This window comes from Lissotriton helveticus, chromosome 6, assembly GCF_964261635.1.
Source record: "Lissotriton helveticus chromosome 6, aLisHel1.1, whole genome shotgun sequence".
In the NCBI taxonomy this organism is placed as follows: Eukaryota; Metazoa; Chordata; class Amphibia; order Caudata; family Salamandridae; genus Lissotriton; species Lissotriton helveticus.
In genome coordinates, this window is record NC_136067.1 from 641,211,454 (window position 1) to 641,238,381 (window position 26,928).

A 26,928-nucleotide genomic window follows, 5' to 3' on the forward strand; every position below is an offset into this window, starting at 1 on the left:
GCACACTTTACAATCGCGATTTCTTTCGGCAATTGTATGGCTTCAATTAATCTTTTGATGAAAACTGCATTTTTAATTGGTGATCCTGCTGAGGTCATATAACCTCTCTGAGACCAGAGCTGTCCATAATCATGTACAACTCCGTACCCATACTGACTATCAGTAATGATGGTAACTCTTATGTCCTTTGACACTTCACAAGCACGAATCAAAGCAATCAATTCAGCTACTTGAGCCGAACGAATTCCTTCAAGACATGATGCTTCTTTCACATCTGCAACTGTACAGACTGAGTATGATGCTTTTAAAACACCTCCCTCTGTTCTCAGACAGGAGCCATCTACAAAGTAGACAACATCTGATTCAGGCAAAGGTACATCTTTAATGTCCTGTCTTGGTTTGGTGCAAAACTCCATGACATCCAAACACTCATGTTCCACATCATTTTCATCAATAATTTCTGAATCAGGCAGCATTGTAGAAGGATTCAGATTCAAACATCTTGAAATGGAAACATTATCTGCTCCTAGTATGATTTTCTCATACTTGGTCAACCTGCTGCTTGTTAAATGCTGAGTTTTACCTCTTGTCAGTAATATTTCAACCGAATGAGGTACAAAAACCTTCACAGGAAATCCCATAATGATTCCTTCGCTCTGCTCAAGACTGACACTTGTAGCTGCAACTGCTTTTAAACATCCTGGTAATGCTTTTGCAATGGGATCAAGAACTGCAGAGAAGTATGCAATAGGTTTCTTTAGATTCCCATGTCTCTGAATCAACACAGACAAGGCACATCCTTCTCTCTCACTGCAATACAGTTCAAAATCTTTCTCATAGTTCGGCATACCCAAAGCAGGAGCTTGACATAAGCTCTTTTTCAGGTTTTCAAAAGATTCCATTTCAGCTTCATTGAGAATAATTGGATCTTTCACATCGGACCTTGTCAGTCTCTGTAGTGGTTTTGCAATTACAGAAAATCCACTTATCCATTGGCGACAGTAACCAACCATACCCAAAAACATTCTAACCTGTCGCTGTGTTCTTGGAGGTTGCATTGCTTGAATCATTTTTATTCTCTCAACTGTCACCTGTCTTTTTCCCTTTGCAATTCTGTGACCAAGATATTTTACTTCTTGTTTGCAAAACTGTAATTTTGCTGGGGACACCTTATGTCCCTCATCTGCAAGATGATTCAATAGTGTAATTGTGTCTGTCAGACAATTTTCTCTCGTTTTAGCAGCTATCAACAAATCGTCGATATACTGCACCAACGAAGACCTACCAGGTAAGTCTAAATTCTCCAAAGATCTTTTCAACAGCTCATTAAAGATAGAAGGACTCTCTGTATACCCCTGTGGGATTCTACACCATGCGAGGGTCCTACTCTGGAATCTGAAAGCGAATATTTCCTGACTCTCTGGATGTAAAGGAACAGTAAAGAATGCATTGCAAAGATCAATGACAGTATACCATTCCGCATCATGTGGAATCTGATACAAAATAACTGCTGGATTTGGAACCACAGGGCAGCATGGAACAACAATCTGATTAACTTTTCTCAAATCTTGAACTATCCTGTACGTTCCATTCGGCTTTTTAATTCCCATAATCGGTGAATTACAAGGGCTACTCTCAATCTCTTTTAAAACACCTTGTTTAATGAACTTCTCAATCACAGGTATGACTCCCTCAATAGTCTCTGCTTTCATTTTGTACTGAGGAATATTAGGAAATTCTATTCCCTGCTTCAGTGTGATTTTTACTGGATCAACATGTTTCATTAGACCCATCTCATTCCCAGACAAATCCCAAATTTCAGTTTTCACTGCCTCCTTTAGCTCTTCAGGCAGATTCTCTTTTTCAAACGTAGGAAACATTTTTGTTTCCTCCATTTCCATTAGCATCATTGTCATCCTGTACAAGCCATCCTCTTCCATTGTTTGTAATTCAACTCCCTCAGGAGAACAATATATTCTGCAATTCATCTTGCACAATATATCTCTGCCCAATAGATTCACTGGACTACTGTTACAAACCACAAATCTGTGTTTGTCTTTGAAACTTCCAATTTCAACTGGTACTGGATCAGTCAATTCAGTCCTGATCTGTTGATTGCTTACTCCGACAACTTGGATGGTATCCCCAGAGAGAGGTAGGTTTTCAATTTCCACTGATCTAACAGTAGAACGGGTAGCACCAGTGTCCACTAGAAAAGTGATGTCTACATCATTAACTTTCCCATTTACAAATGGACCAGACTGGTCAACCTCAAGAGTGGCTCCAACAACACACTCTTCCTCCTCTCTCGGGCACCATCAGTAATAGTCATCAGAATCACTCTCCTGCCCTTCTGTTAACAAAAATTGTTGCGCTGCATTTTGCATTTGCACTCTTTGCCTTTGTGGTTTTATCACTTGTTCATCTCCTTGAAATCCTACACCTGAATTATATTTCTGAGTTCCCCCACAATTTGGAAACGGTGCCTGTGGCAATTGATTCTGCCGATTATTATTCACCTGATTCACCTGTTGCTGCAGCTGTCGCTGAAGATTTAATTTGTTTAAGCTCTGCTGCATCTGTAGCTGTTGCTGCAGGTCAACATCATTCTGCATCTGTGGATTTAATAATGGACTTTTTAAATTCCTAGGCGGTTTCTTACACTCGTCTCTCCAGTGTCCAATCTCGGCACAATTAAAACAAGGAAATCTTTGTTTCATCTCTTCAATTTTTGGGTTAATTTTCCTAACAAAATTATTACCTTTAAACTTCCCTTGCCCTTGATTTGAATTTGCAGTTTGAATAAAATTTGTGTTTTTATTACCAAGGCTTGCAATCTGTTGCTCAGCCACTTTTACCTGAGCCCACATGGCTTTTTCTTTGAGTTTCTTTTGTCTCACCTCTAGCTCATCGCTGCAGTATTTTGCCTTTCTCAGGATGTCATCAACCGAAAGTGCTTGCCATCCGACAATGCTATTCCTGATCATATCTGCAATTTCTGGTTTTAAACCATAAACAAATCTGTAGACGAAATGACTCATATCTTTTTCGTCTAGTTTTTCATAGCCACTGTATTGTTTGAAAATCAACAGTAACCTTTCATAAAACGAATGAACTGATTCCTTTGTTTCCTGGTTTGTTCTCTCTATTTTAACCCAATCAACCTCTTTTGGTGGAATTTTGTTTTTCAACCAAATAATCACCTTTTCATAAAAATCCATTACAAGAGGATTTGGAGCACCTGTTTCTTTTACCCGATCAGGTTCCGTTTTTGGCCAACTTATGGTTATTTTACATTCTGTCCAAAGATCTGATGGGACAACTATGTCAAAGAATCCATCCAGATCAATCCACAGAACTTTTGAGACTTTGATGAACCTATCCACCTGCCTATACCACTCCACTGGCTTTTCCCTCAGTTTCGGAAAATCATTTGTGAACAGCAGTATGTCCTGTCTTGACCATGGGACATGAACATATCCTCCACCTGCAATCTCTCTCATTGGAAATTGTTTTGACAATTTTTCCAACTTCTCATCTTCCTTCTTTTTAGTCCATTTTACTCTCCACTTATTTGGTTCTCCCAGTTTTTTAATGTAAACAATCAAGTCTTTTATATGCATTATTCTCCCCATGGAGTTCAAACTTTCAATGTCATTTTCTGAAAAGTCTAATCTGTAATGTTTTGCAAAATTCTTTCGCTTACTCACATCAATTTCAAGTTCAGCTGCCAGTTCTTCCAACTGGTCATATTTATTTTTTGTTTTCCATTGCATACTCTTGCAAATGAACAGTAGTTCATCATCTCGATAATAATTTAAACTGTCAGGACCAATCGTACCAATTATTAGTTCCTCAATATTTGCTTTTAATTTTGCAACATCAAGTTTAGGTTTAGTCACCCTGACTTCAGGACTCTCTGCATCAGACTCTGCACCCATCGGTGTTTTTGGAGATAAATCCTCATTAAAAGTTAAATCAGGCATTCTCGATCTTGAAGAGTTTATTTCAGATATATCTGAGTAAAATTTTTCAGCAACCTTCTGGATTTCTGCATTTAAAGGAACAGTTAACCCTGTCTTATTAGCTTCTCTTTGCTCAAAAACAGGCTGAACAGGACCAATAGTTACTGGAACTGTCACAGCTTCCATGCTTTTTGTTATTTGTCGAATTAATTCTTCCTTTGATCGTAAATACTCAGAAGAATCAACAGCCTCAACATTTCTTGTTTCTCTCACATAATTTTTTGGAGCTTCCCTTGCTCTCGGTGTCGCTGAAAAATGTCTACCCTCATTTCGGACATTCTCAAATTCCGGTCTTCTTGGAGTTTCAACAATTTCACAATTATTAGGATAAAGTTTAGGAGCTTCATGAATTGGAGGTGCACTTGGTGAAGTTTCTGTAGAAACCACCGGAGTAGACCATGACCTAGGAGGTCTCAAGGGCTGATTCCTTTTATCTGTAGTGTATATTTCTTCTAAGACTGCATCTTCGGATTCACTTTCTAAAGGAGCACTATTTCTCTTTTCAGTTCTTTTTCCACCAGGAGAACCTAAAACCATTTCTCTAATTACAAAAAGTCCCTCACTCATGTTTCCCTGTCTCCACATTCGCATCCTGTCTTCATGTGTCTCTCTCTTCCAACTTGGAGGTTTAGAAGATCTTTTAATTCCACTTGCTTCCCTTTGTAATTGGTACATTTCATCTTCCCACTCAACTAAAGCCTCAAATTGAGTTGGTCTCGGCTTGGGTTTAAGAGCATTCATTTTTTCTCGCAAATTTCTCAAAATCTTTACATTAAATGAACCATCATCAGGCCAAGTCAAAACACCGTCGTCCTTTGTGTAGTGTTTCCAGCTATCGAACCACAGAACAGTATGATAACCATATTCACCTTCCATATACGCTGCAGGTGTTTTGTACTTATGAAGTAATTTACCACCTCGCGTTTCAATTTTCTTGTCAGGCGAAATAACATTTTTTAAGTTTCTGAAACAACGTTGGATTTTTCTCAACGTGTTTAAAATGATAACTCATTTTTAAAAGTTAAATTCAATTAACAAATTCGTTCGAAAAATATTTCCGGGATATTCCGCAAAAGCAACCAATCCGTGCGCGAAACACACTAACAAACCAATGAGAGTTGAGCTACGTCACTTCTCTTACTCCACCAATAAAAATGGAGATTTTCTGAAGAACCAATCAGCTTACAGTTCAACAGAAGCTCAAGAACCAATCAGAGCATAGCTTGTGACGTATGCCACCCAATCCCAGCGCGGCTCTGTGACGTACACAGCAGCTGCGGTTTCTCACTTCTCACTCCTTGCGCTTACCCCTCCTTCACAAAATCTTTTCACAGCGCCATTTTGAGAACGTTTTCTTTGTTAAAATTAATTTTTAACAATGACAATAAGGACTCATCTGTCTGTTTCTCTAAATAGGATAGTTTACACACATTGAAGTATTCACGCTTCGGAATAGTCGGCGCTATTCTCATTAAGAATATTTTCCAATCGCCAGTAGAGCAACTCTTACTCTACCCTTCTAACACGTAAAAATATGAACTCATTTCCCTCTGAACGCACAACTAAGTGACTGTCCGAAAGTTCCACTTGAACATACCCTACAAAACAATCACGCACTTTCACACGGAAAAATCCCTAAATTCAAACACACATGAAATCCGTACAGGACTCTCACCTGTTTATAGAAATCATGCACCGTTAGCAAAATAACGACGTTATCCGTACAGGGCTCTCACCTGTTTATAGATATAAAACATGTACCCGTACAGGACTCTCACCTGTTTATAGATAATCATGCACCAACGTTACCCTACCCTTCACTCAAGCTCGAATATAACTAATACTCTTATCACAGTGAGTTTTACAACAGGCGCTTTGTCCCTATTCTCATGCTGCTCTAATTTCTTAGAAAATCCTCACTATACAAAATTCACACCTAGCCCTAAAACTGTGTTGCACGGCCACAACACTGTGTTGCACGGCGACAACAACTGTGGTACACGCGATACCACTTGTGATACTCGGCGATATCACAGAAACAGATCAGATATTCTGCATGACTACCTTCTCATCACACAGTTTTGTACCGGTACACACATAGCACAAAAACGAACTCAACATGTGTTAAACATCGATCCTATTTCTATACCATAACACCTTAGCAACCATCATATCACCTTGGTTACCCTTAGCAACCATCAATTTCTGCTACCAGAAGAATTGATCCAGCGGCCTATAGGAAATATATCATAAACAACGCTACCTAACTCTATAACCTACTTCATAATACACCACTCTAACTCATGGACCCATTAACCAAATATGACATATTTTGGCCTACTGAATCAGGTGGTCAAATTAAACCTATATACACCTTATTTACAAATTATATACATCTATATACATCCGCGGTAGATGATAACAACATATGAACAAATCCTAACTATTTAAATGACCACCATGGCGATGACATCTAGCTAATAGTAACCTGCGCTTCTGAATAACCAAGACCAGCTTGTGTTCAAAAGTAAGATTTTATTAACTAATTGTAGATATTTCAAAATATGATTTCATAAATGTAATTTTATTAGCATTAAAGCAAGCATGAATGAAAAGCATCATGAGAAAATGTAGTTTAAGCAAGGAAATGTAAGTTTAGCATTTCTAAATCCTAAGTCCCTAACTGAGCTAAAATAAATGGAAATAAAGTAAAGTTCTTTGAAGTTTCTTACGTGCTCCACGCAATGTCCATCAGCACGACACCCTCATCAGAAAGTCAGAAAGCAGCAGCCAGCCCATCCCTAGGGGCATGGACTTTTTATACCTTTCTATGCTAGCTAATCTAAGTAAAGGAAAATTTTCTGCAAAACTCGATCTCCAATTGGTCAGAGAGTGACAAGTGACATGTCACCCACATTTCAAAAGTTCCATTAGGTCATATTCTTTAGGACCATTGTCTTTCTTGTACGTGTTCCAAAGCTTCCTTAGGTTGCAACATTTTTAGCGAATAGTTCTCACTGACTCCATTCCACTTCCGCGGATGCCAAGTTAACGAAAGTTATTCTTTTCTACCGGTTTCTGACCTTGGCCACGTCCGACAGAATGATGACAACACATCAGCTTTGTTCAGTGAATGCAACTTTGACGAACACTTTTTTTCATAATGGACATCTCGTGATCCTTGCAGAAGTAAAATTCATCTTTTAGCAAACTCGAGCAAACTAGGCCCAAAAGCAGGCAACTTATTTTTCTAGTATAAAACAAACACAAGAAAAGTATTAATGTAAGAAATGTCATTTATTCTGTATCCACCCTTCGTTTACTATTTGATTAACCCACCCAATTAGTCTAATGTTACCTAGCACCAAACAACATATAAGCAGCATTTGATATCTACCAGTCTTCATGAATCCATGAAACCTTATGTGCACCTAGAATAGTAGAAACGACATCACATAGACAAGGAAAGCAAAATAAGCACATGCCACTTTTATATTTGCTGCAGTTAGTAATGACAAAACGAAAACGACAAATTAATTTATTATTTTGCACGAACAAAAGATGCAACATTTATGCACGTTTATGAGCACACATGTTACCGTCCCCATGTAGTGAGTTTAATCTAGGTTGTGTTAGCAAAACATACCACAAATCATTAATATTATTATTTATGTTATGGAAATGTGACTTCACGAGATCAAACAGATTTCTGTTTTCTATCTCGCTCCATCAGTACCAAGACAGGGCACTGCAAAAATAAGTTGCAACCTTCCACTCTGACAAGCAATCTTCCCATCTGGATTACATATTTACATCTTTAAATATGCTTGGCAGGGTAACAGCGTTCAAGATAGGGTCGAAAGACCTCAGCAACCACTTGCCCTAAGAAGCCACAATAAAAGTCAATTCACTTCTTGAAACTGAACCACACAGGGGTATTGACATTGAAGTGACTTTGAATCTAAGGTGACTCCGGTGCAACCACTGCAACACCGACTCCAAAAGCCTTGCAGCAAGAACTCTTTTCACTCAAACGGCAAGCTCCACAACCAAATTGTCAGAAGTATGGAAAAACTTCATTTTAGACATCATTTTGAAATTGTTAAAAGGACCACGAAACAGGACATGCAAAGGAAAGGGAACATCAGCCAAACTACAACTTACTCCAGGAATGAAAGCGCAAAAACGATTAATAAACCGAACACTGAGACAGATGCGAAAAGATGCAAAAAAACATGAATTGCAAGTAACCCTACGGAAAGCAAAAAAACCCAGACCATCTCGGCCTAAACTCAAATATAACGGAGGAAGCATGGTCAAATTACCTCTTCAAGCATTTTACCAACACAAACACTGCCAGCGTGGGCAGTCTTGAAGAGGTTAGCACAAAGAAGCTCAACATAGAAACGCATAGGGAAACAATAGACAACCACCAAGCAACGGCTATGACCCAAAAAATAAGCACCAATGGATCCATTCAACCATCTTGAATGGAAAAATTAAGGCCTGACCCAAGTTCTCTTATCCACAGCGAGTCTAGTTATTCGGCAACCACGCCAGCCGAAATCAAAAGGCAAATAGCTAGGGGTAGACTGATAGGTGTTCCCGGTCCAAACGGCATCCCACCAATGCTGTTCAAATCAGTTGCAGAATTTTGGAGCGCAGCACTAACACCGATATTCAACAACATAAAGAACACACAGTCTCTTCCAGAGTCCTGGCATGGGTCAGTAATCAGCCCAATCTTCAAACACGGCAATAGGCAACATCCAAATAATTATCGGCTTATTGCCCTCATAGATGTGGAGGCCAAGTATTCTGCAGGTACCATACTGGAGGAGCTAACATTATGGGTATCGGAAAACTCAATAATCCCGATCAATCAAACTGGCTTCTGCAGGGGCCAAGGGACCACAACCAACATCATGGGGCTGACCCTGTTGATGGACACAGCAAAAGTCCAAATGGCCCCTCTTTCTTTCTTTCATCGATTACACTGCTGCATTCGACAACGTGGACCGCAATAAACTTTGGCACAAACTGGGCAACTGGGGAATACCCAAACATCTTCTAGACGTGTTGATATTACTTCACTCAAAAACCTGGATTAAAGTCAAACTAGGAGCAGGAACACATATATCTAAACCCATACCAACAACAAAAGAGTTAAAACAGGGCTGCGTGTTAGCACCGATCTTATTCAACCTTTTTCTTGCTGACTTACCAGGGGAACTAGATAAATCCCTCTGCCACACACTGAAATTAGGGAAAATTCCACTGTCCAATTTGCTTTATGCAGACGACTTGGTGCTGGTAAGCCGGACACCAATAGGCCTCCAGCACCTTTTAAATGTGTCCCATTCCTTTTCAGAAAGGAACGGCCTCCAAATTAATTTGAATAAATCTAAGGTTATGGCAGTGAATTATAAAAAGAAAAGGAAAATCAATGGGCACATAAACGCACAAGGGCTGGACCTGGTTACCACCTACAAATACTTGGGAGTTATTCTGGACTTCAAGAACTCGTTTAAACCTCAGTTGGACACCCTGTGAGGAAAGGGAACCGTGACTTACTTGGTGATAAAGGGCCAGATGTAGGAACCCTAATACCGGTCGGTAACGGCCAAAATTACCGAATTTCGGCGGTTAGCGACCGGTATTAGGCATTTGGGATGTAGGTGGCTAAATTTCAGATTCTGTAATTTACCGAATCAGTATTTAAGAATTCGGTAAATTATCGAATCCTAATGTAGAAGGACTCAAGTGAGTGCTTTTCACCTGTAAGGATTCGTTATTTACCACCAACTACAAGTTGGTGGTAAATAACGAAAACCGTTAAAAAAGCAATTTTGTGCTTTTTTAACAGTGCCATGTAGCAGACATACATGCCCTTCGGGCATGTATGTGTGCCACATGTGCACCCATGCACTATTCAGGGGTGCAACAAGGTGTCAATGTGACACCCTGCCACCCTTGTAGGTCTTCCCCCTTACCGATTCGGTATTTACCGAATCGGTATTCCCCATTCATTCCTATGGGCCTGGAGGCCCATAGGAATGAATAGGAAATAACAATTTGGTAAATACCGAATCGGTATTTACCGAATTTTACAGATTCTGTAATATTTACCGAAAAATTACCTACATACTATTTACCTATTCTTAAATTCCGAATCGGTAAAATTCGGTATTTGAGAATAGGTAAATAGTATTTACCTACATCTGGCCCAAAATCTTTAAAAGGGTCAATTCACAAAAAGATCCCTGTACCGAGGACAGTAGATAGCATATATCTACTCAACATGAGTGTACACTACTCTGGATATATTACTATAATCTTCCAGAGGTACCCCCTTTCTCTTCACAGTGAGGTGTGTGTTCTCTAATGTCTTGCTGTCCACAACAAACTCATGTTTGTATCTGAAAACCTGGAGTTTCAGGGTAGCATTCAACTCAACATGTCCAATGATGTCTTCCCTCAATTAGACAGTACATCCACCCACAATTGAACAGATGAAAAAATGTGTGGTGGAAAGGAAGGCACCTCACGGGCAAAAAACCCTCGGGGAACTTGGCAGATGTTACCAATTCTATGCCCCTTTCTCATCATTGGTTGCCATTCCAATTCCGAAAGAAATTAGTGTACAAAGCAAAGAAAATGTACAACACAGAAAAAGGTTCCTGTGATGATACAAGGTCCTGGTTCATATTTGTGCGATTGATGCATCAATCGACAAAAGGGTGGACGGTGGCCTGATCAGCCAGTATGAGAGGACAGGGCTGATTCAGGTGTCCTATAAAGATGTCCAACATTGGTGCGGTGACCGAGTGTTAATACCCTGATGAATCTGCCAAAAGCATTGGGGCAGTGAAACATGTCGGTGTCAGGTAGTGGTATGCAATATTGAGCTACCAGCCATTTTAATTCACCAGCACACACTAGTACGAATAATAAAGTTATATAATGAGTGTGTCTGATGATTTTATATCACTCTTGTATGTTGGTCACACCAGTGAGCGATTGTTGTAGCTTTCTGTCTAGCACTTTTTTGCATGCACCTTTTTTCTGTGTTGTACATTTTGTTTGCTTTGTACACTAATTTCTTTCGGAATTGGAATGGCAACCAATGATGAGAAAGGGGCATAGAATTGGTAACAACTGCCAAGTTCCCCGAGGGTTGTTCGCCCGTGAAGTGCCTTCCTTTCCACCACGCATTTTTTCATCTGTTCAATTGTGGGTGGATGTACTGTCTAATTGAGGGCAGACATCATTGGACATGTTGAGTTGAATGCTACCCTGAAACTCCAGGTTTTCAGATACAAACATTAGTTTGTTGTGGACAGCAAGACATTAGAGAACACACACCTCACTGTGAAGAGAAAGGGGGTACCTCTGGAAGATTATAGTAATATATCCAGAGTTGTGTACACTCATGTTGAGTAGATATATGCTATCTACTGTCCTCGGTACAGGGATCTTTTTGTGAATTGACTGACTTGAGTGGAGGGCGATCCCTGCTGTCCCTTTCTTTTCCCTCTTGGTTCCTTTGTGTTATTGCACCAAAATCTTTAAAAGCCAAACTCCCTGATCTAACGTTCAACCCTCTTCTTCAGGTTTTGCGGGCAAAGTTACAGCCGACTCTCACATGTGGGAGTGAATCCCTTCAAGGGAAGAATGACGCACAACTGGACATAATAATAGCAAACTCATACAGAGCTATTTTTAACCTGCCATGATACGTCTCGCCTACACAAATCCGGTTGGAATTTGGGACTCTGCAACGAACATTAGAAAGGGGGAGTGCGTATGTTGTCAGCTGGCACAAGATTCGTCGTGCTGAGGTGGGTTCTCTAAACTCCAACGTATGGGAAGAGGTGCTGAGACACTGCAAATCTTCAGCTAGAGATTATCTACTTGATTTGCTTCAAGTCCTGAATCTGTCAGACCTTTGCGGCACTTCAACAGATCTCTTGTCCTTCAAAGAAGCTGCAAAAAAATCAGCACAAATCATCTCTTCTAGTAAGGACAGGGAGGCGTTAACAAAAAGAGCGCACGGTTGGATTACGCTGAGTGACTAAGGAAGAATGCAGCCATACGCATATTTCAAGATTGGAATGAATCTAAAAACGAAAGAAAAGTTCCTAAAATTACGCCTCGGCGTAATTCCGGTAACCCCGCATCTACCACCTTGGATGGAAAAAAACCGTGTTGCAGCAGTGCCGCCTGTGTAAAGCAGACAAGGAAGACATCATCCACATCATGTGCATTTGTCCAAAACTAAAGGACTTGAGGTATCATTTATTACGTCCCTCCTTTAAATAACACGGCGTCCGGACATGCAGGTAAACTGTGTTTTAATCCCACTGAAACAAAAGTAAACTGTCAGGACGTAAAGTTTTTGGACTTAGCAGAAAAAAGAAACAAGAGCGTTTGATGACCGGCGAAACATTTTATTGACAATTATGAACTGATAATAACTAAAGCTGTAAAATTGAGGAAATCGCGTATAATGATCTTTTAACAACTTTTAACAAAGTTTTACTGTTTGTAAAGATTTTAATTAATCATGTACATATAAATAAATACTTACTTACTGGTGGTTGAGGTATTGGTATTTGTGGTAGAGGCATTGGTGGTGGTGGTGGCATTGGTGGTGGTGGTGGCATTGGTGATGGTGGAGGTATTGTTATTGGTGGTGGTATTAGTTGTGGTGGTGGTATTAGTGTTGTTGGTATTAATGGAATTGGTGTTGGTGGTATTGGTAGCATTGGTGGTGGTGGTATTGGAGGTGGTACTGGTATTCGAGGTGGTGGTATTGGATTGTTGGTGGTGGTATTTGTGGTGGTGGTGGGGTGGGATTTGTGGTGGTGGTATTGGTGGCAGTATTGGTGGTTTTGGTATTGGGGAGGCGGTATTAGTTGATGGTGGTATTGCTGGTGGTGGTAGTGGTGGTGGTGTTGGTGGAGGTGGTATTTGTGGTGGTGGTGGTATTGGTGGTGCTGGTTGTGGTATTAGAGGTAGTATTAGTGGTGGTGGTAATGGCAGTGGTATTGGTGGTGGAGGTTTTGGTGGTGGTGGTATTGGTGGTGCTGGTATTAGTGGTGGTGGTGCTGGTAGTGGTATTGGTGGTGGTATTGGTGGTGTTGGTGGTGGTGCTGGTATTGGTAGTGGTATTGGTGGTGGCGATCTTAGTTGTGGTGGTGGTTGTGGTATTGGTGGTAGTGGTATTGTTGGTGGTATCGGTGGTATTTGTGGTGGTATTGGTGGTGCTGGTATTGGTGGTGGTAGTGTTGTTGGTGGTGATATTGGTAGGGGTAATGTTGATATTGTGGTGGTATTAGTTGTGGTGGTAGTATTAGTGGTGGTGGTATTGGTGTTGGTGGTATTGGTAGCATTAGTGGTGGTGGTATTGAAGGTGGTACTGTTATTCGTGGTGGTGGTATTGGATTGTTTGTGGTGGTATTGGTCGTGGTGGTATTTGTGATGGTGGTGGGGGTGGTATTTGTGGTGGTGGTGGTATTGATGGTGGTATTGGTTGTTTTGGTATTGGTCGTGGTATAGGGGGTGGTGGTATTAGTGGTGGTGATAGTATTGGTGGTGGTGGTATTGGAGGTGGTACTGGTATTCGTGGTGGTGGTATTCGATTTTTGGTGGTGGGGGTGATATTTGTGGTGGTGGGATTTGTGGTGGTGGTGGTACTGATCGTGGTATTGGTGGTTTTGGTATTGGGGGTGGCGATATTAGTGGTGAAGGTAGTATTGGTGTTGCTGGTATTGGTGGTGCTGGTATTGGTGATGGTATTGGTGATAGTAATGGTGGTGATACTGGTGGTGTAGGTTTTGGTGGTGGTGGTATTAGTGGTGCTGGTATTAGTAGCGGTGGTAGTGGTAGTGGTATTGGTGGTGGTATTGGTGGTGTTGGTGCTGGCATTGGTAGTGGTATTGGTGGTGGTGGTCTTTGTTGGGGTGGTGGCCATGGTATTGGTGGTAGTGGTATTGTTGATGGTATCGGTGGTATTGGTGGTGGCAGTATTGGTATTGCTGGTAGTGGTATTGGTGATGGTATTTGTGATGATATTGGTATTGATGGTGGTGGTATTGGTATTTGGTAGTGGTGGTGGTGGTGGTGGTGGTGGTGGTGGTACTGGTGGTACTGGTATTGGTGGTGGTGGTATTAGTATTAGTGGTGGTAGTAATGGTGGTGGCAGTTTTGGTACTGGTGGTGGTGGTATGGGTATTGGTGATGGTTTTGATATTGGTGGTAGTATTGGTATTTGATGGAGGTACTGGCATTGGTGGTGGTGGTATTGGTATTGGTGGTAGGGGTATTGGTGGTATTGGTGGTTGTACTGGTGGGGGGGTATTGGTGGTTGTGGTGGTAATGATGATGGTGGTGGTGGTGGTGGTGGTATTGGTGGTGGTGGTGGTAATAGTGGTGGCATTGATATTGGTGCTGGTATTGGTATTGGTGGTTTTATTGTTATTGTACTGGTGTTGGTGTTATTGGCATTGGTGGTGGTGATATTGGTGGTATTAGTGGTGGTGGCATTGGTGGGGGTGGTATTGGTGGTAATGGTGGCGGTGGTTTAGTTGGTGGTGGTGGTATTTGGTGGTGGTATTGTTGGTAGTGGTGGTAGTGGTGGTTGTGGTATTGTTAGTGGTATTGGTGGTAGTGGTGGTATTGGTGTTGGTATTAGTGGTGGTGGTGGCATTAGTGGTGGTGGTAGTAATGATGGTAGTGGTATTGGTGGTGGTGGTATTCATAGTGGTATTGGTGGTGGTGGTATTGGTGGTCTTGGGGCTGGTGGTATTGGTATTGGTGGTGGTGGCATTAGCATATTGTTGGTATTGTTATTGGTGGTGGTACTAGTGTTGGTGCTATTGGTGGTGGTGGTGGTATTGGTGGTGATATGGGTGGTGGTGGTGGTATTGGTATTGGTGTTGGTGGTGTTGGTTTTGGTGGTAGTAGTGGTATTGTTGGTGGTAGTGGTATTTGCAGTGGTGGTATTGGAGATGGTATTGGTGGTGGTATTGGTGGTGGTGGTATTGGTGATGATGGAAGTAGTGGTGGTATTGGTGTTGGTGGTATTGGTGGTGGTATTGAAGGTGGTATTAGTGGTGGTGTTGGTATTGGTGGTGGTGGTTTCTGTGGTGGTGATGGTATGGGTGGTGGTATTGGTGCTGGTGGTGGTATTAGTGGTGGTGGTAGTATTAGTGGTATTGGTGGTATTGGTGTTGGTGGTATTGGTTTTGGAGGTGGTGGTGGTATTGTTGTTGGTGGTGGTATTTGCGGTGGTGGTATTGGTGATGATGTTGGTGGTGGTATTGGTGGTAGTGGTATTGGTGGTGGTGGTATTGGTGGTGGTGATAGTATTGGTGGTGGTGCTTATAGTATTGGTGGTGGTGGTATTGGAGGTGGTACTGGTATTCGTGGTGGTGGTATTGGATTGTTGGTGGTGGTATTGGTGGTGGTGGGATTTGTGGGGGTGGATTTGTGGTGGTGGGATTTGTAGTGGTGGTATGGATGGTGGTATTGGTGGTTTTGGTATTGGTGGTAGTATTGGGGGTGGTGGTTTTGTGGTGGTGGTATTGGTGGTGCTGGTATTGGTGGTGGTATTGGTGATAGTATTGGTAGTGGTACTGGAGGTGGAGGTTTTGGTGGTGGTATTGGTGGTAGTATTGGTAGGGGTAGTGTTGATATTGGTGGTGGTATTAGTTGTGGTGGTAGTATTAGTGGTGGTGGTATTGGTGGTGGTGGTATTGGTGGTGCTGGTATTAGTATTGGTGGTGGTGGTAGTGGTATTGGTGGTGGTATTGGTGGTGGAGGTCTTACTGGTGGTGGTGGTAGTGGTATTGGTGGCAGTGGTATTGTTGCTGGTATCGGTGGTATTGGTAGTGGTATTGGTGGTGCTGTTATTGGTATTGGTGGTAGTATTGGTGGTGGTGGTATTGGTGGTAGTATTCATGTTGGTATTGGAAGTGGTGGTATCAGAGGTGGTATTGGTGGTGTTGGTGGTATGGGTGGTATTGGTGATGGTGGTATTGGTATCGGTGGTGGTGGTGGTATTGTGGGTAGTGTTTGTATTGGTGGTAGCAGTATTGGTATTGCTGGTGGTGGGGTATTGGTGGTCGTGGTGGTATTGATGGAGGTGGTGGTATTGGTGGTGGCATTGATATTGGTGCTGGTATTGGTATTGGTGGTATTATTGTTATTGTACAGGTGTTGGTGTTATTGGCATTGGTGGTGGTGGTGACATTGGTGGTATTAGTGGTGGTGGTGTTGGTGGTGGCATTGGTGGGGGTGGTATTGTTGGTAATGGTGGCGGTGGAATTGTTGGTGGTGATATTTGGTGGTGGTGGTATTCTTGGTAGTGGTGGTGGTAGGGGTGGTTGTGGTAATGGCGGTGGTATTTGTGGTGCTATTAGTGGTATTTGTGGTGGTGGTATTGGTATTGTTGGTGGTATTAGTGGTGGTGGTGGTATAAGTGGTGGTGGTGGTATTGGTGGTAGTGGTATTGGTGGTGGTGGTATTCATAGTGGTACCGGTGGTAGTGGTATTAATGATGATGGTATTGGTGGTATTGGAGCTGGTGGCATTGGTATTGGTGTTGTTAGCGTATTGGTAGTATTTTTATTGGCGATGGTACAAGTGTTGGTGCTATTGGTCGTGGTGGCGGTATTGGTGGTGATATTGGTGGTGGTGGTGGTAGTGGTATTGGTTTTGGTGGTGGTGGTACTGGTATTGGTGGTGGTATTAGTATTAGTGGTGGTGGTAATAGTGGTGGCAGGTTTGGTATTGGTGGTGGTGGTATTGGTATTGGTGATAGTTTTGGTATTGGTGGTGGTATTGGTATTTGGTGGTGGTACTGGTACTGGAGGTGGTATTGGTATTGGTAGTAGGGGTATTGGTGGTTGTATTGGTGGTTGTGGTGGTAATGATGGTGGTGGTGGTATTGGTGGTGGTGGTGGTATTGGTGGTGGTGGTGGTATTGGTGGTGGCATTGATATTGGTGCTGGTATTGGTATTGGTGGTGTTATAGTTATTGTACTAGTGTTGGTGTTATTGGCATTGGTGGTGGTGATATTGGTGGTATTAGTGGTGGTGGTATTGGTGGTGGCTTTGGTGGGGATGGAATTGGTGGTAATGGTTGCAGTGGCATTGTTGTTGGTGGTATTTGGTGGTGGTGGTATTGTTGGTAGTGGTGGTGGTAGTAGTGGTGGTTGTGGTATTGGTGGTGGTATTGGTGGTGCTATTAGTGGTATTGGTGGTGGTGGTATTGGTATTTCATGGTGGTATTAGTAGTGGTGGTATAAGTGGTGGTGGTGGTATTGGTGGTAGTGGTATTGGTGGTGTTGGTATTCATTGTGATGTTAGTGGTGGTGGATAAATGGTGATGGTATTGGTGGTATTGGGGCTGATGGTATTGGTTTTGGTGGTGGTGGCATTAGCGTATGGGTAGTATTGTTATTGGTGGTGGTACTAGTGTTGGTGCTATTGATATTTGATATTTATGGGAATTTGTAAAGCGCGACTATCGCTCCGGAAGGAGCATCTTGGCGCTGAGCGTGCAGAAAAAAGAAACATAGTGATGAATGAATCAGATGGCTGCGAAAACTGAGGAGTCGGATTGCTGGAATACCCAGGTTTTCAAGAGTTTCCTGAAGTGGCTCTCAGTATCAGCTAGCCTAAGGTTAACGGGGAGGTTGTTCCAAGCTCTTGCTGCTAGGAAGGAAAAGGTCTTCCCCCCTCGCGTTTGTAACTTAAATCTTGGGATAACGACAAGGTTGGTTCCTGAAGATCTCAGGCAGCGCGTAGGATTGTAATACGTAAAGCGCTTGGTGAAATACAGGGGACCTGTTTTTCTAATGGCTTTGAATACAGTGAGTAGAAGTTTAAACAAAATTCTTTTGTGAAGAGGTAGCCAGTGGAGGGTATTGAGGGCGGCTGAGGCTGAGGACCTTCTGGGGAGTTTGAGAACGAGTCTGGCAGCCGCGTGTTGAACGCTTTGCAGTTTCCTAAGGGTAGACTTCTTCACTCCTGCCATTAGTCCGTTGCAATAATCAAGTCGGGAGAGGACTAGAGCAACCGCGACTGATTTTCTGTCTGAGATGGGGAGGAAGTCAAAGAATTTCTTCAGTGTTCTAATGAGACTAAAACAGCTCCCAGCAGTGATGCGGACATGATCATCAAAGCTGAGGGATGCATCGAATTGAATGCCAAGATTACGTGCCGAGGAAACAGCACTCGGCGGAGCTTCTGAGTTTTTTGGCCACCAGTCTTTTGGGGAGAAGGACAAGTCTTTCCCTAGGGGTATGATCTCAATCTTGGCACTGTTACATCTGAGGTGGTTACCATTCAGCCATAGAAAAACCTCGGAGAGACAATTCTTAAATCTAAAAACTGCATCCGTGCAATTTTTATTGATGGTGACGACAAGCTGAGTGTCATCAGCATATGATGTGACGAGGATTCCGTGGGATTCTATCAGTGCAAGGAGGGGGGTCATGTAAATGTTAAAAAAAAGAGGGCTAAGTATGGATCCCTGGGGGACTCCTGATGTGATTGGTCGTTCTCTAGAGAGGTAGGGGCCTAGTGAAACCGTTTGGGATCTATTGGACAGGAACGATGTAATCCATGTCAGCACAGTATCTGTCACACCAATCTCGCGCATTCTATTGATAAGAATGGAATGCGAGATGGTGTCAAACGCTGCTGTTAAGTCGAGCAGGATGAGTACAGCCTGTCTCCCCTCATCCTGCAAGAACTTGATAGAATCAGATAATTCAATCAAGGCGGTTTCAGTGGAGTGGCCGGGACGGAACCCAGATTGTTGGGGGTGCAGAAGGTGATTGTTCTCTACAAAGGTTTTTAACTCGCCGTATACTAGCTGCTCCGTGATTTTACCAAGCGCGGGTAGTAAGGAAATTGGGCGCATGTTAGTGAGGTCAGTGGGGGATTTATTTTGCTTCTTCATTAAAGGCTTCACTATGGCCTTTTTCCAGTCATCGTGAACGATGCCTGATTCGAGGGATTCGTTGATGATAGCGTTAATCGTGGGATTTACAGCCTTGATAAGATGGTGAAGAAGGTTGGCGGGGCATGAGTCCGTGGGGGCTCCCGATTTGCAGGCCAAGATAGCCTTACGAGTTTGTTGAAGGCAGACTGGTGAGAAACTGCCGAAGGTGGAGGGAATTGTGACGGCGTCATGGGTGGTGGTGGCGGTATTGGTTGTGATATTGGTGGTGGTGGTGGTAGTGGTATTGGTGGTATTGGCGTTGGTGGTATTGGTTTTGGTGGTGGTGGTGTTATTGGTGGTGGCGGTATGTGCGGTGGTGGTATTGGTGGTGGTGGTATTGGTGATGGTGGAAGTAGTGGTGGTATTGGTGGTGGTGGTATTGGTGGTGGTATCGGTGGTGGTATTGAAGGTGGTATTAGTGGTGGTGTTTGTGGTATTGGTATTGGTGGTGGTGGTTTTTGTGGTGGTGTTGGTACTGGTGGTGGTATTGGTGCTGGTGGTGGTGGTAGTGCTGGTGATATTAGTGGTATTGGTGGAATTTGTGTTGGTGGTATTGGTTTTGGTGGTGGTATTGTTGGTGGTGGTATTTGCGGTAGTAGTATTGGTGATGGTATTGTGGTGGTATTGGTGGTAGTGGTATTGGTGGTGGTAGTATTGGTGGTGGTATTGGTGGTGGTGGTTATAGTATTGGTGGTGGTGGTATTAGAGGTGGTACTGCTATTTGTGTTGGTGGTGGTGGTGGTAATGATGGTGGTGGTGGTATTGGTGGTATTGGTGGTGGCATTGATATTGGTGCTGGTATTGGTATTGGTGGTGTTATTGTTATTGTACTAGTGTTGGTGTTATCAGCATTGGTGGTGGTAATATTGGTGCTATTAGTGGTGGTGGTGTTGGTGGTGGTATTGGTGGTGGCATTGGTGGGGATGGAATTGGTGGTAATGATGGCAGTGGTCTTGTTGTTGGTGGTATTTGATGGTGGTGGTATTGTTGGTAGTGGTGGTGGTAGTAGTGGTGGTTGTGGTATTGGTGGTGGTATTGGTGGTGCTATTAGTGGTATTGGTGGTGGTGGTATTGGTATTTCATTGTGGTATTAGTAGTGGTGGTGGTATTAGTGGTGGTGGTGGTATTTGTGGTAGTGGTATTCATTGTAATGTTAGTGGCGGTATTAATGGTGATGGTATTGGTGGTATTGGGGCTGGTGGTATTGGTATTGGTGGTGGTGGCATTAGCGTATTGGTAGTATTGTTATTGGTGGTGGTACTAGTGTTGGTGCTATTGGTGGTAGTGGCGGTATTGGTTGTGACATTGGTGGTGGTGGTGGAAGTGGTATTGGTGGTATTGGTGTTGGTGGTATTGGTTTTGGTGGTGGTGGTGTTGGTGGTGGTGGTGTTGTTGGTGGTGGTGGTATCAGTGGTGGTATTGAAGGTGGTATTAGTGGTGGCATTTGTGGTATTGGTATTGGTGATGGTGGTTTTTGTGGTGGTGATGGTACTGGTGGTGGTACGGGTGCTGGTGGTGGTGTTAGTGGTGGTGGTATTAGTGGCAGTGGTGGAATTGGTGTTGGCGATATTGGTTTTGTTGGAGGTGGTGGTATTGTTGGTGGTGGTATTTGCAGTAGTGGTATTGGTGATGGTATTGTGGTGGTATTGGTGGTAGTGGTATTGTGGGTGGTAGTATTCGTGGTGGTAATGGTGGTGGTGGTTATAGTATTGGTGGTGGTGGTATTGGAGGTGGTACTGGTATCCGTGTTGGTGTTATTGGATTGTTGGTTGTGGTATTGGTGGTGGTGGTATTTGTTGTGGTGGTGGGGGTGGTATTTGTGGTGGTGCTATTTGTGGTGGTGGTGGTATTGATGGTGGTATTGGTGGTTTTGGTATTGGTGGTGGTATTGGGGGTGGCGGTATTAGTGGTGGTAGTAGTATTGGTGGTATTGGTGGTATTGTGGCGGTGGTGTTGGTGGTGCTGGTGTTGGTGGTGGTATTGGTGATAGTATTGGTGGTGGTACTGGTGGTGGAGGGTTTGGTGGTGGTATTGGTGGTAGTATTGTTGGTGGTGTTATTGGTAGGGGTAGTGTTGATATTGGTGGTGGTATTAGTTTTGGTGGTAGTATTAGTGGTGGTGGTATTGGTGTTGGTGGTATTTGTGGTGCTGGTATTAGTAGTGTTGGCAGTGGTAGTGGTATTGGGAGTGGTATTGGTGGTTGTGGTCTTAGTGGTGGTGGTGGTTGTGGTATTGGTGGTAGTGGTATTGTTGTTGGTACTGGTGGTATTGGTAGTGGTATTGGTGGTGCTGATATTGGTATTGGTGGTAGTATTGGTGGTTGTTAGAATTGGGGGTCTCTGGTTGGCGCAAGTAAGTACTTGTGACAAGCAGGGACCCTCTCCTCTAAGTCAGGGCAAAGGATGACCCTTCAGAATTACCCTTGCTCACCCTCTAGGTGCGTGGCGTGAGCAGCCAAGGCGATTCTCCAGGCGTTAGTCAGTTAAGCATTTGTAGACACCCACACAGCAAAATATACCAATCCCCCCACAAATGGACACCAGGCTGTGAGTATATAAAAATACGCTTCTTTATGTAAAATATATATATCTCTTAGGTCAGACTTATCACAAGATCAAATAACGTTTTTGGGGTGCCCACAGGTTGTAAATAGGCAAGCTTTCTTCGTTGCAATTCAAAATGTACTTTTAGTCTTTAAAACGGATGTTTCCCTGCAGTGTACCTTTCAGGAGGGTTCTCTTGAGTCCTGGGGAATATTGGGGGTCACACTGCTCCTTTCCAACTTGTTGCAGCCAGCCCAGGGGCTCCGGGATACTTTCTGCCCGCTCCGGGCCGAGATCGGGGCCCGACCGCCCAAAGCTCACGCTTCCCGCGTGGGACGCGTTCGGCCCTGCCGGGGCTGTCGATGCGGGCGGCCCCCACGGGTCTGGGGGGCTCAGGCAGGGGTGAGTGTTGGCCTCGGGGCGGCCCACGGGAGGCAAGGGCCAAAGGACCTGGGGCCGCTTCTGTCACTGCGGCCGGGGCGCTGGATGCAGCCTGTGACTTCTCCTGCCCGCCTGGATCGGATTCCAGCGGGAGGGGCTGAAACGCTCGCACAGAGCGGAGCGGCGCCGCGAGCAGGGACAGAGAGCGGTGCGAGTCAGCTGCGAAAGGGCGGCTCGCACCACAGCTGATCTGGAGGCCGGGGGCACTCGTAGGCAGGGCGGCTGGCACAACAAAAAGGGCAGAAACAAACGTTGCGGGCCCCGAGCCCGTTGACGGTCTCGGTGGCGGCTTTTCTCCGGGGACAGAGGCGAGGTGCCCAGCGGCTCAGGCAGAGCGAGGCTGGCACCCGAGCCGTCCGTCCGGCGGAGGTCTGTCCCCTGGGTCTGTTTGCTTCCGGTGGGGATTTCTGGCGGGAGGGTGAGGCACAACAGCGAGCCTCCGTGGGCGGTGGGTTCAGTGGTTTCCCTCGGCGGAGGGGGAGCGGCTCAGCAGAGCGGAGCTCTCCCTCGGCAGGGACGGGGAAACCGGCGAGCACGGCCTCGAGGAGGGGCTGGGGGGCACCACAGCAGCGAGCCTTCCCAGGCGGTCAACACAGCGATCTCCTCAGCGGGGGGAGAGCGGCTCAACGGAGCGGAGCTCTTCCTCGGCGGGGACGAGGAGACACAGTCGGTCACGGCCTCAGGGAGGGGCTGGGGGGCACCAAAGTCACAGCTCCGGCAGTGGTAGAAATCCCAGATAAATACCGGCAGACGAGCAGAGGGCAGGTTGAGCCAGATGGTCCTGTGGCTCAGGTCAGGGGGCAAGCTCAATCAAGCCCTTGGAGAATGTTTAAGCACAAAGCAGCAAAGTCTTTTCTCATCAAGTCTTTTCCTCTCCTTCCTCAGCAAGGCAAGCAGCAGGCCAGTCCTCCCAGCGTCTCTTCTCCTGCTAGTCGGGCAGAGGTCCTTCGTGGTGAAACAGGATTCTAATTTACAAGGAGCAGGGCTCCTACTTTTATACACAGTTTCTTTTGTTCTCACTGGCCAGGGGGGCCTCTGCATAACTGCTCTCAGCTCCTGAGCACTTGTGGTGGGTACTTCTGCTTCTGCATTCAGTGGGAGGGCAGGCACATCAGCCGCTCCCCAGGGGGGCGGAGCCGGCATTGTGAGGACAGGGGCAGCCTGAGCACTTTGTTGACAAGCTTCAGTCCTTCCTGGGCCAGGTGCAGGCTGAGTCATCAGTCGCTCCCTAGGAGGGCGGAGCCAGCATTGTGGGGGCAGAGCACAGCCTGATGCATCATTCAGGGGAAACTCCCACCACCCACTAAGGTGTCATCCTGCTATTCACAACCTGTCAACTCCCAGCCCTGTCACTCACACAACTCAGACAGTCAGATACACACAAAAGCAGAGGCGGGCTGAAATGGTTAGACAAGCAAATGCTAGCTTTCTAAAAGTAGCATTTGCAAACACAGGATATTAAAATAAACTTTACTAAAAGAAGTATTTTATTATTCTGAGTTCAGGCATACTAAACATTAATTTCTACCATGTTCCCTGAGCCTGCTGGGATTATAGAGTGTAATAATTCCAGCAGCCCATCTGGCCTAGAAGGGAACTGGTAGCCTTACAATAGTGAAAAACGAATTTGGCAGTAATTCACTATTAGAACATGCCACACACATCAGGGCATGTTCTACCTTACACTTACAATGCACCCTGCCCTTAGGCCTACCATAGGGGTGACTAATATGAAGTTAAGGGAAGGTTTAGGGGCTGGCAAGTGTGTGCACTTGCCCAGCCAGCATGACAGTACCAGACTGCACGCAGGTTCTGCAATGGCAGACCCTAGACACATTTTAAGGCTGCTTCTGTGGGTGGCGCAACCAGCGCTGCAGGCCCACTAGCAGTATTGGCATTCACAAGGCCTGGCACTCCTGGTGCACTTTACTGGGGACTGACAGTAAATCCAATGAACCAATCAGGTATATCAATCACATGTACACTTTACAGTAGGGAGCACTTGCACTGCGGCACGGGTTGGCCGTGGCGCAGTGCCCTGAGTAGCGGACACCAGCAAAAACATCTGAGGCACAACAGCAAAAAGTGGAAGGGAAACTCACGCCAAGGTGCCAGGTCTAACACGTGTCCCCTCCAGCTGAAATGTGGGGGGAACTACCCTTCCCCAGGGAGTTCCACATCACTAAGGCGGAAAAACCTGGACAGACCGTCAGCGTTGGCGTGATCTGTGCCAGGGCGGTGTTCCACCGTAAAGTCCATACCCTGTAGGGAGATGGACCACCTCAACAGTTTTGGGTTCTCACCCCTCATTTGCATCAACCATCTGAGGGGCCTGTGGTCTGTCTGAACCCGGAAGTGAGACCCAAACAAGTAGGGTCTTAGCTTCTTCAGTGCCCAGACCACAGCAAATGCTTCACGCTCTATTGCACTCCACCTACTTTCCCGTGGAAGTAACCTCCTACTGATGAAGGCTACAGGTTGGTCCCAGCCCTCCTCAGTCATCTGTGAGAGAACAGCCCCTACACCATGCTCTGAAGCGTCTGTTTGCACTATGAATTCCTTGGAGAAATCAGGAGCCAGGAGCACGGGCGCCGTGCACATGGCAGTCTTCAGGGTGTCAAAAGCCTTCTGACAGGTGTCAGTCCAAATCACATTCCTGGGCTGCTTCTTAGAAGTCAGCTCTGTCAAGGGGGTCACAATAGTGCCATAGCCCTTGACAAACCTCCTGTAATACCCAGTGAGCCCCAGGAAGGCTCTCACTGCAGTCTGGGTCTTGGGGGGTTCCCAAGCCAGGATGGTCTCAATTTTGGGTTGCAAGGGTGCCACCTTGCCACTCCCCACTTGGTGTCCCAAGTACACCACGGAACCCTGCCCAATCTGGCACTTGCTCGCCTTGATTGTGAGGCCTGCCTTGCGCAGGGCCATCAACACTTCCCAGAGGTGTCGCAGGTGTTCTGGCCAGGTACCACTGAACACTGAGATGTCATCCAGGTAGGCGGCACTGAACTCATCCAGCCCAACCAACACCTGGTTGACCAACCTCTGAAAGGTGGCAGGGGCATTCTTCATCCCAAATGGCATAACCCGGAACTGGAAATGCCCATCTGGTGTGGAGAATGCTGACCTCTCCTTTGCTCCATCGGTCAAGGCGATCTGCCAGTACCCAGACGTTAAATCAAACGTGCTGAGGAACCGGGCAGCTCCTAGCCGATCAATGAGCTCATCAGCTCTGGGGATAGGGTGCGCGTCAGTCTTGGTGACTGAATTGAGTCCTCTGTAGTCCACACAGAACCGGAGTTCAGGTGTGGCTCCCGGCGCAGCAGCCTTTGGGACCAAGACCACGGGGCTGGACCAAGGACTGCTGGAGGACTCAACCACCCTAAGAGCAAGCATCTTGGAGACCTCCTCCTTGATGCAGGCCCTGACCCTGTCAGTCACTCTGTAAGCTTTATGCTTCACAGGTAAGCTGTCTCCTGTGTCCACATCATGGACGCACCAATCTGTGACACCAGGAACCAGGGAGAACAGATCTGGAAACTGCCCCAGCAATTGGCGGCAGTCTTCCTGTTGTTCAGGGGTCAGGGTGGGTGAGAGGTTAACTCCATCCACTGACCCATCTTTCTCACAGGCCACTAAGAGGTCAGGAAGAGGCTCAGACTCCTCTTCCATTCCATCATCAGTTGCCAACAACATGCCCACTTCGGACCTTTTCAAGTGGGGCTTGAGGCGGTTAACATGTAGGACCCTTAAAGGATTCCTGGGCGTCTTCATGTCCACCAAGTATGTCACTGGGCTCTTGCGCTCCACAACCTCAAATGGACCTGTCCACTTATCCTGAAGTGCACAGGGTTCCACTGGGGCCAAGACATACACCTCTTGTCCAGGCTGAAGCTCTACCAGAGTGGCATTCTGGTCGTACCACCGCTTCATCTCTTCCTGGCTTGCTTCCAGATTTGCCTCAGCAAGTTGTCTGAAGCGCCTGGTCTGGTTTCTGAAGGCCAGCATGTAACTGTATACATTCTGGGGAGGTTTCCTGGGAGATTGCTCCCAGCCTTCCTTTACCAAACTCAGTGGTCCTCTCACGGGGTGTCCATACAGCAGTTCAAAGGGGCTGAACCCTAGGGACTTCTGTGGCACCTCACGGTATGCAAAGAGCAGGCATGGCAAGAGGACGTCCCACTTACGCCTCATTGGACCTTCCAGGCCCATGATCATGCCCTTCAGGGTTCGGTTGAATCTCTCAACCAACCCATTTCCTTGGGGATGGTAAGGGGTGGTGAACTTGTAAGTTACACCACACTCTTGCCAAAGGGACTTCATATATTTGGATATGAAGTTGGTGCCCCTGTCGCTCACCACCTCTAGAGGGAATCCCACTCGTGAGAAAATTCCCATCAGTGCACGTCCCACCACGGGGGCTGTCACTGTCCTCAGAGGGATGGCTTCAGGGTACCGGGTGGCATGATCCACCAAGACCAGGATGAACCTGTTGCCCATGGCTGTCTTGGGGTCCAGAGGCCCAACAATGTCAATACCCACTCGTTGGAATGGAGTACTGACCACAGGGAATGGTTGGAGTGGAGCCTTGTTCTTCCCTCCACTCTTCCCACTTGCCTGGCAAGTTGGACAGGTCCTACAATGAGCATCTGAGCTCTTGTGCATTTGGGGCCAGTAAAAGTGGGTGACAAGCCTGTCATAGGTCTTGTCCATCCCCAAATGCCCTGCTAACGGCACATCATGAGCCAGTCCCAGTAGGAAGGCTCTGAACTTCTGGGGTACCACCAGCACACGGGCTGACCCAGGTTCAGCAGTCTTAGGCTCTGAATACAGGAGGTCATTCTCCCAGTACACATAATGTGTTTTGGCCTGAACACCATTGGCCTGGTCTGCAGCCTGCTGCCGC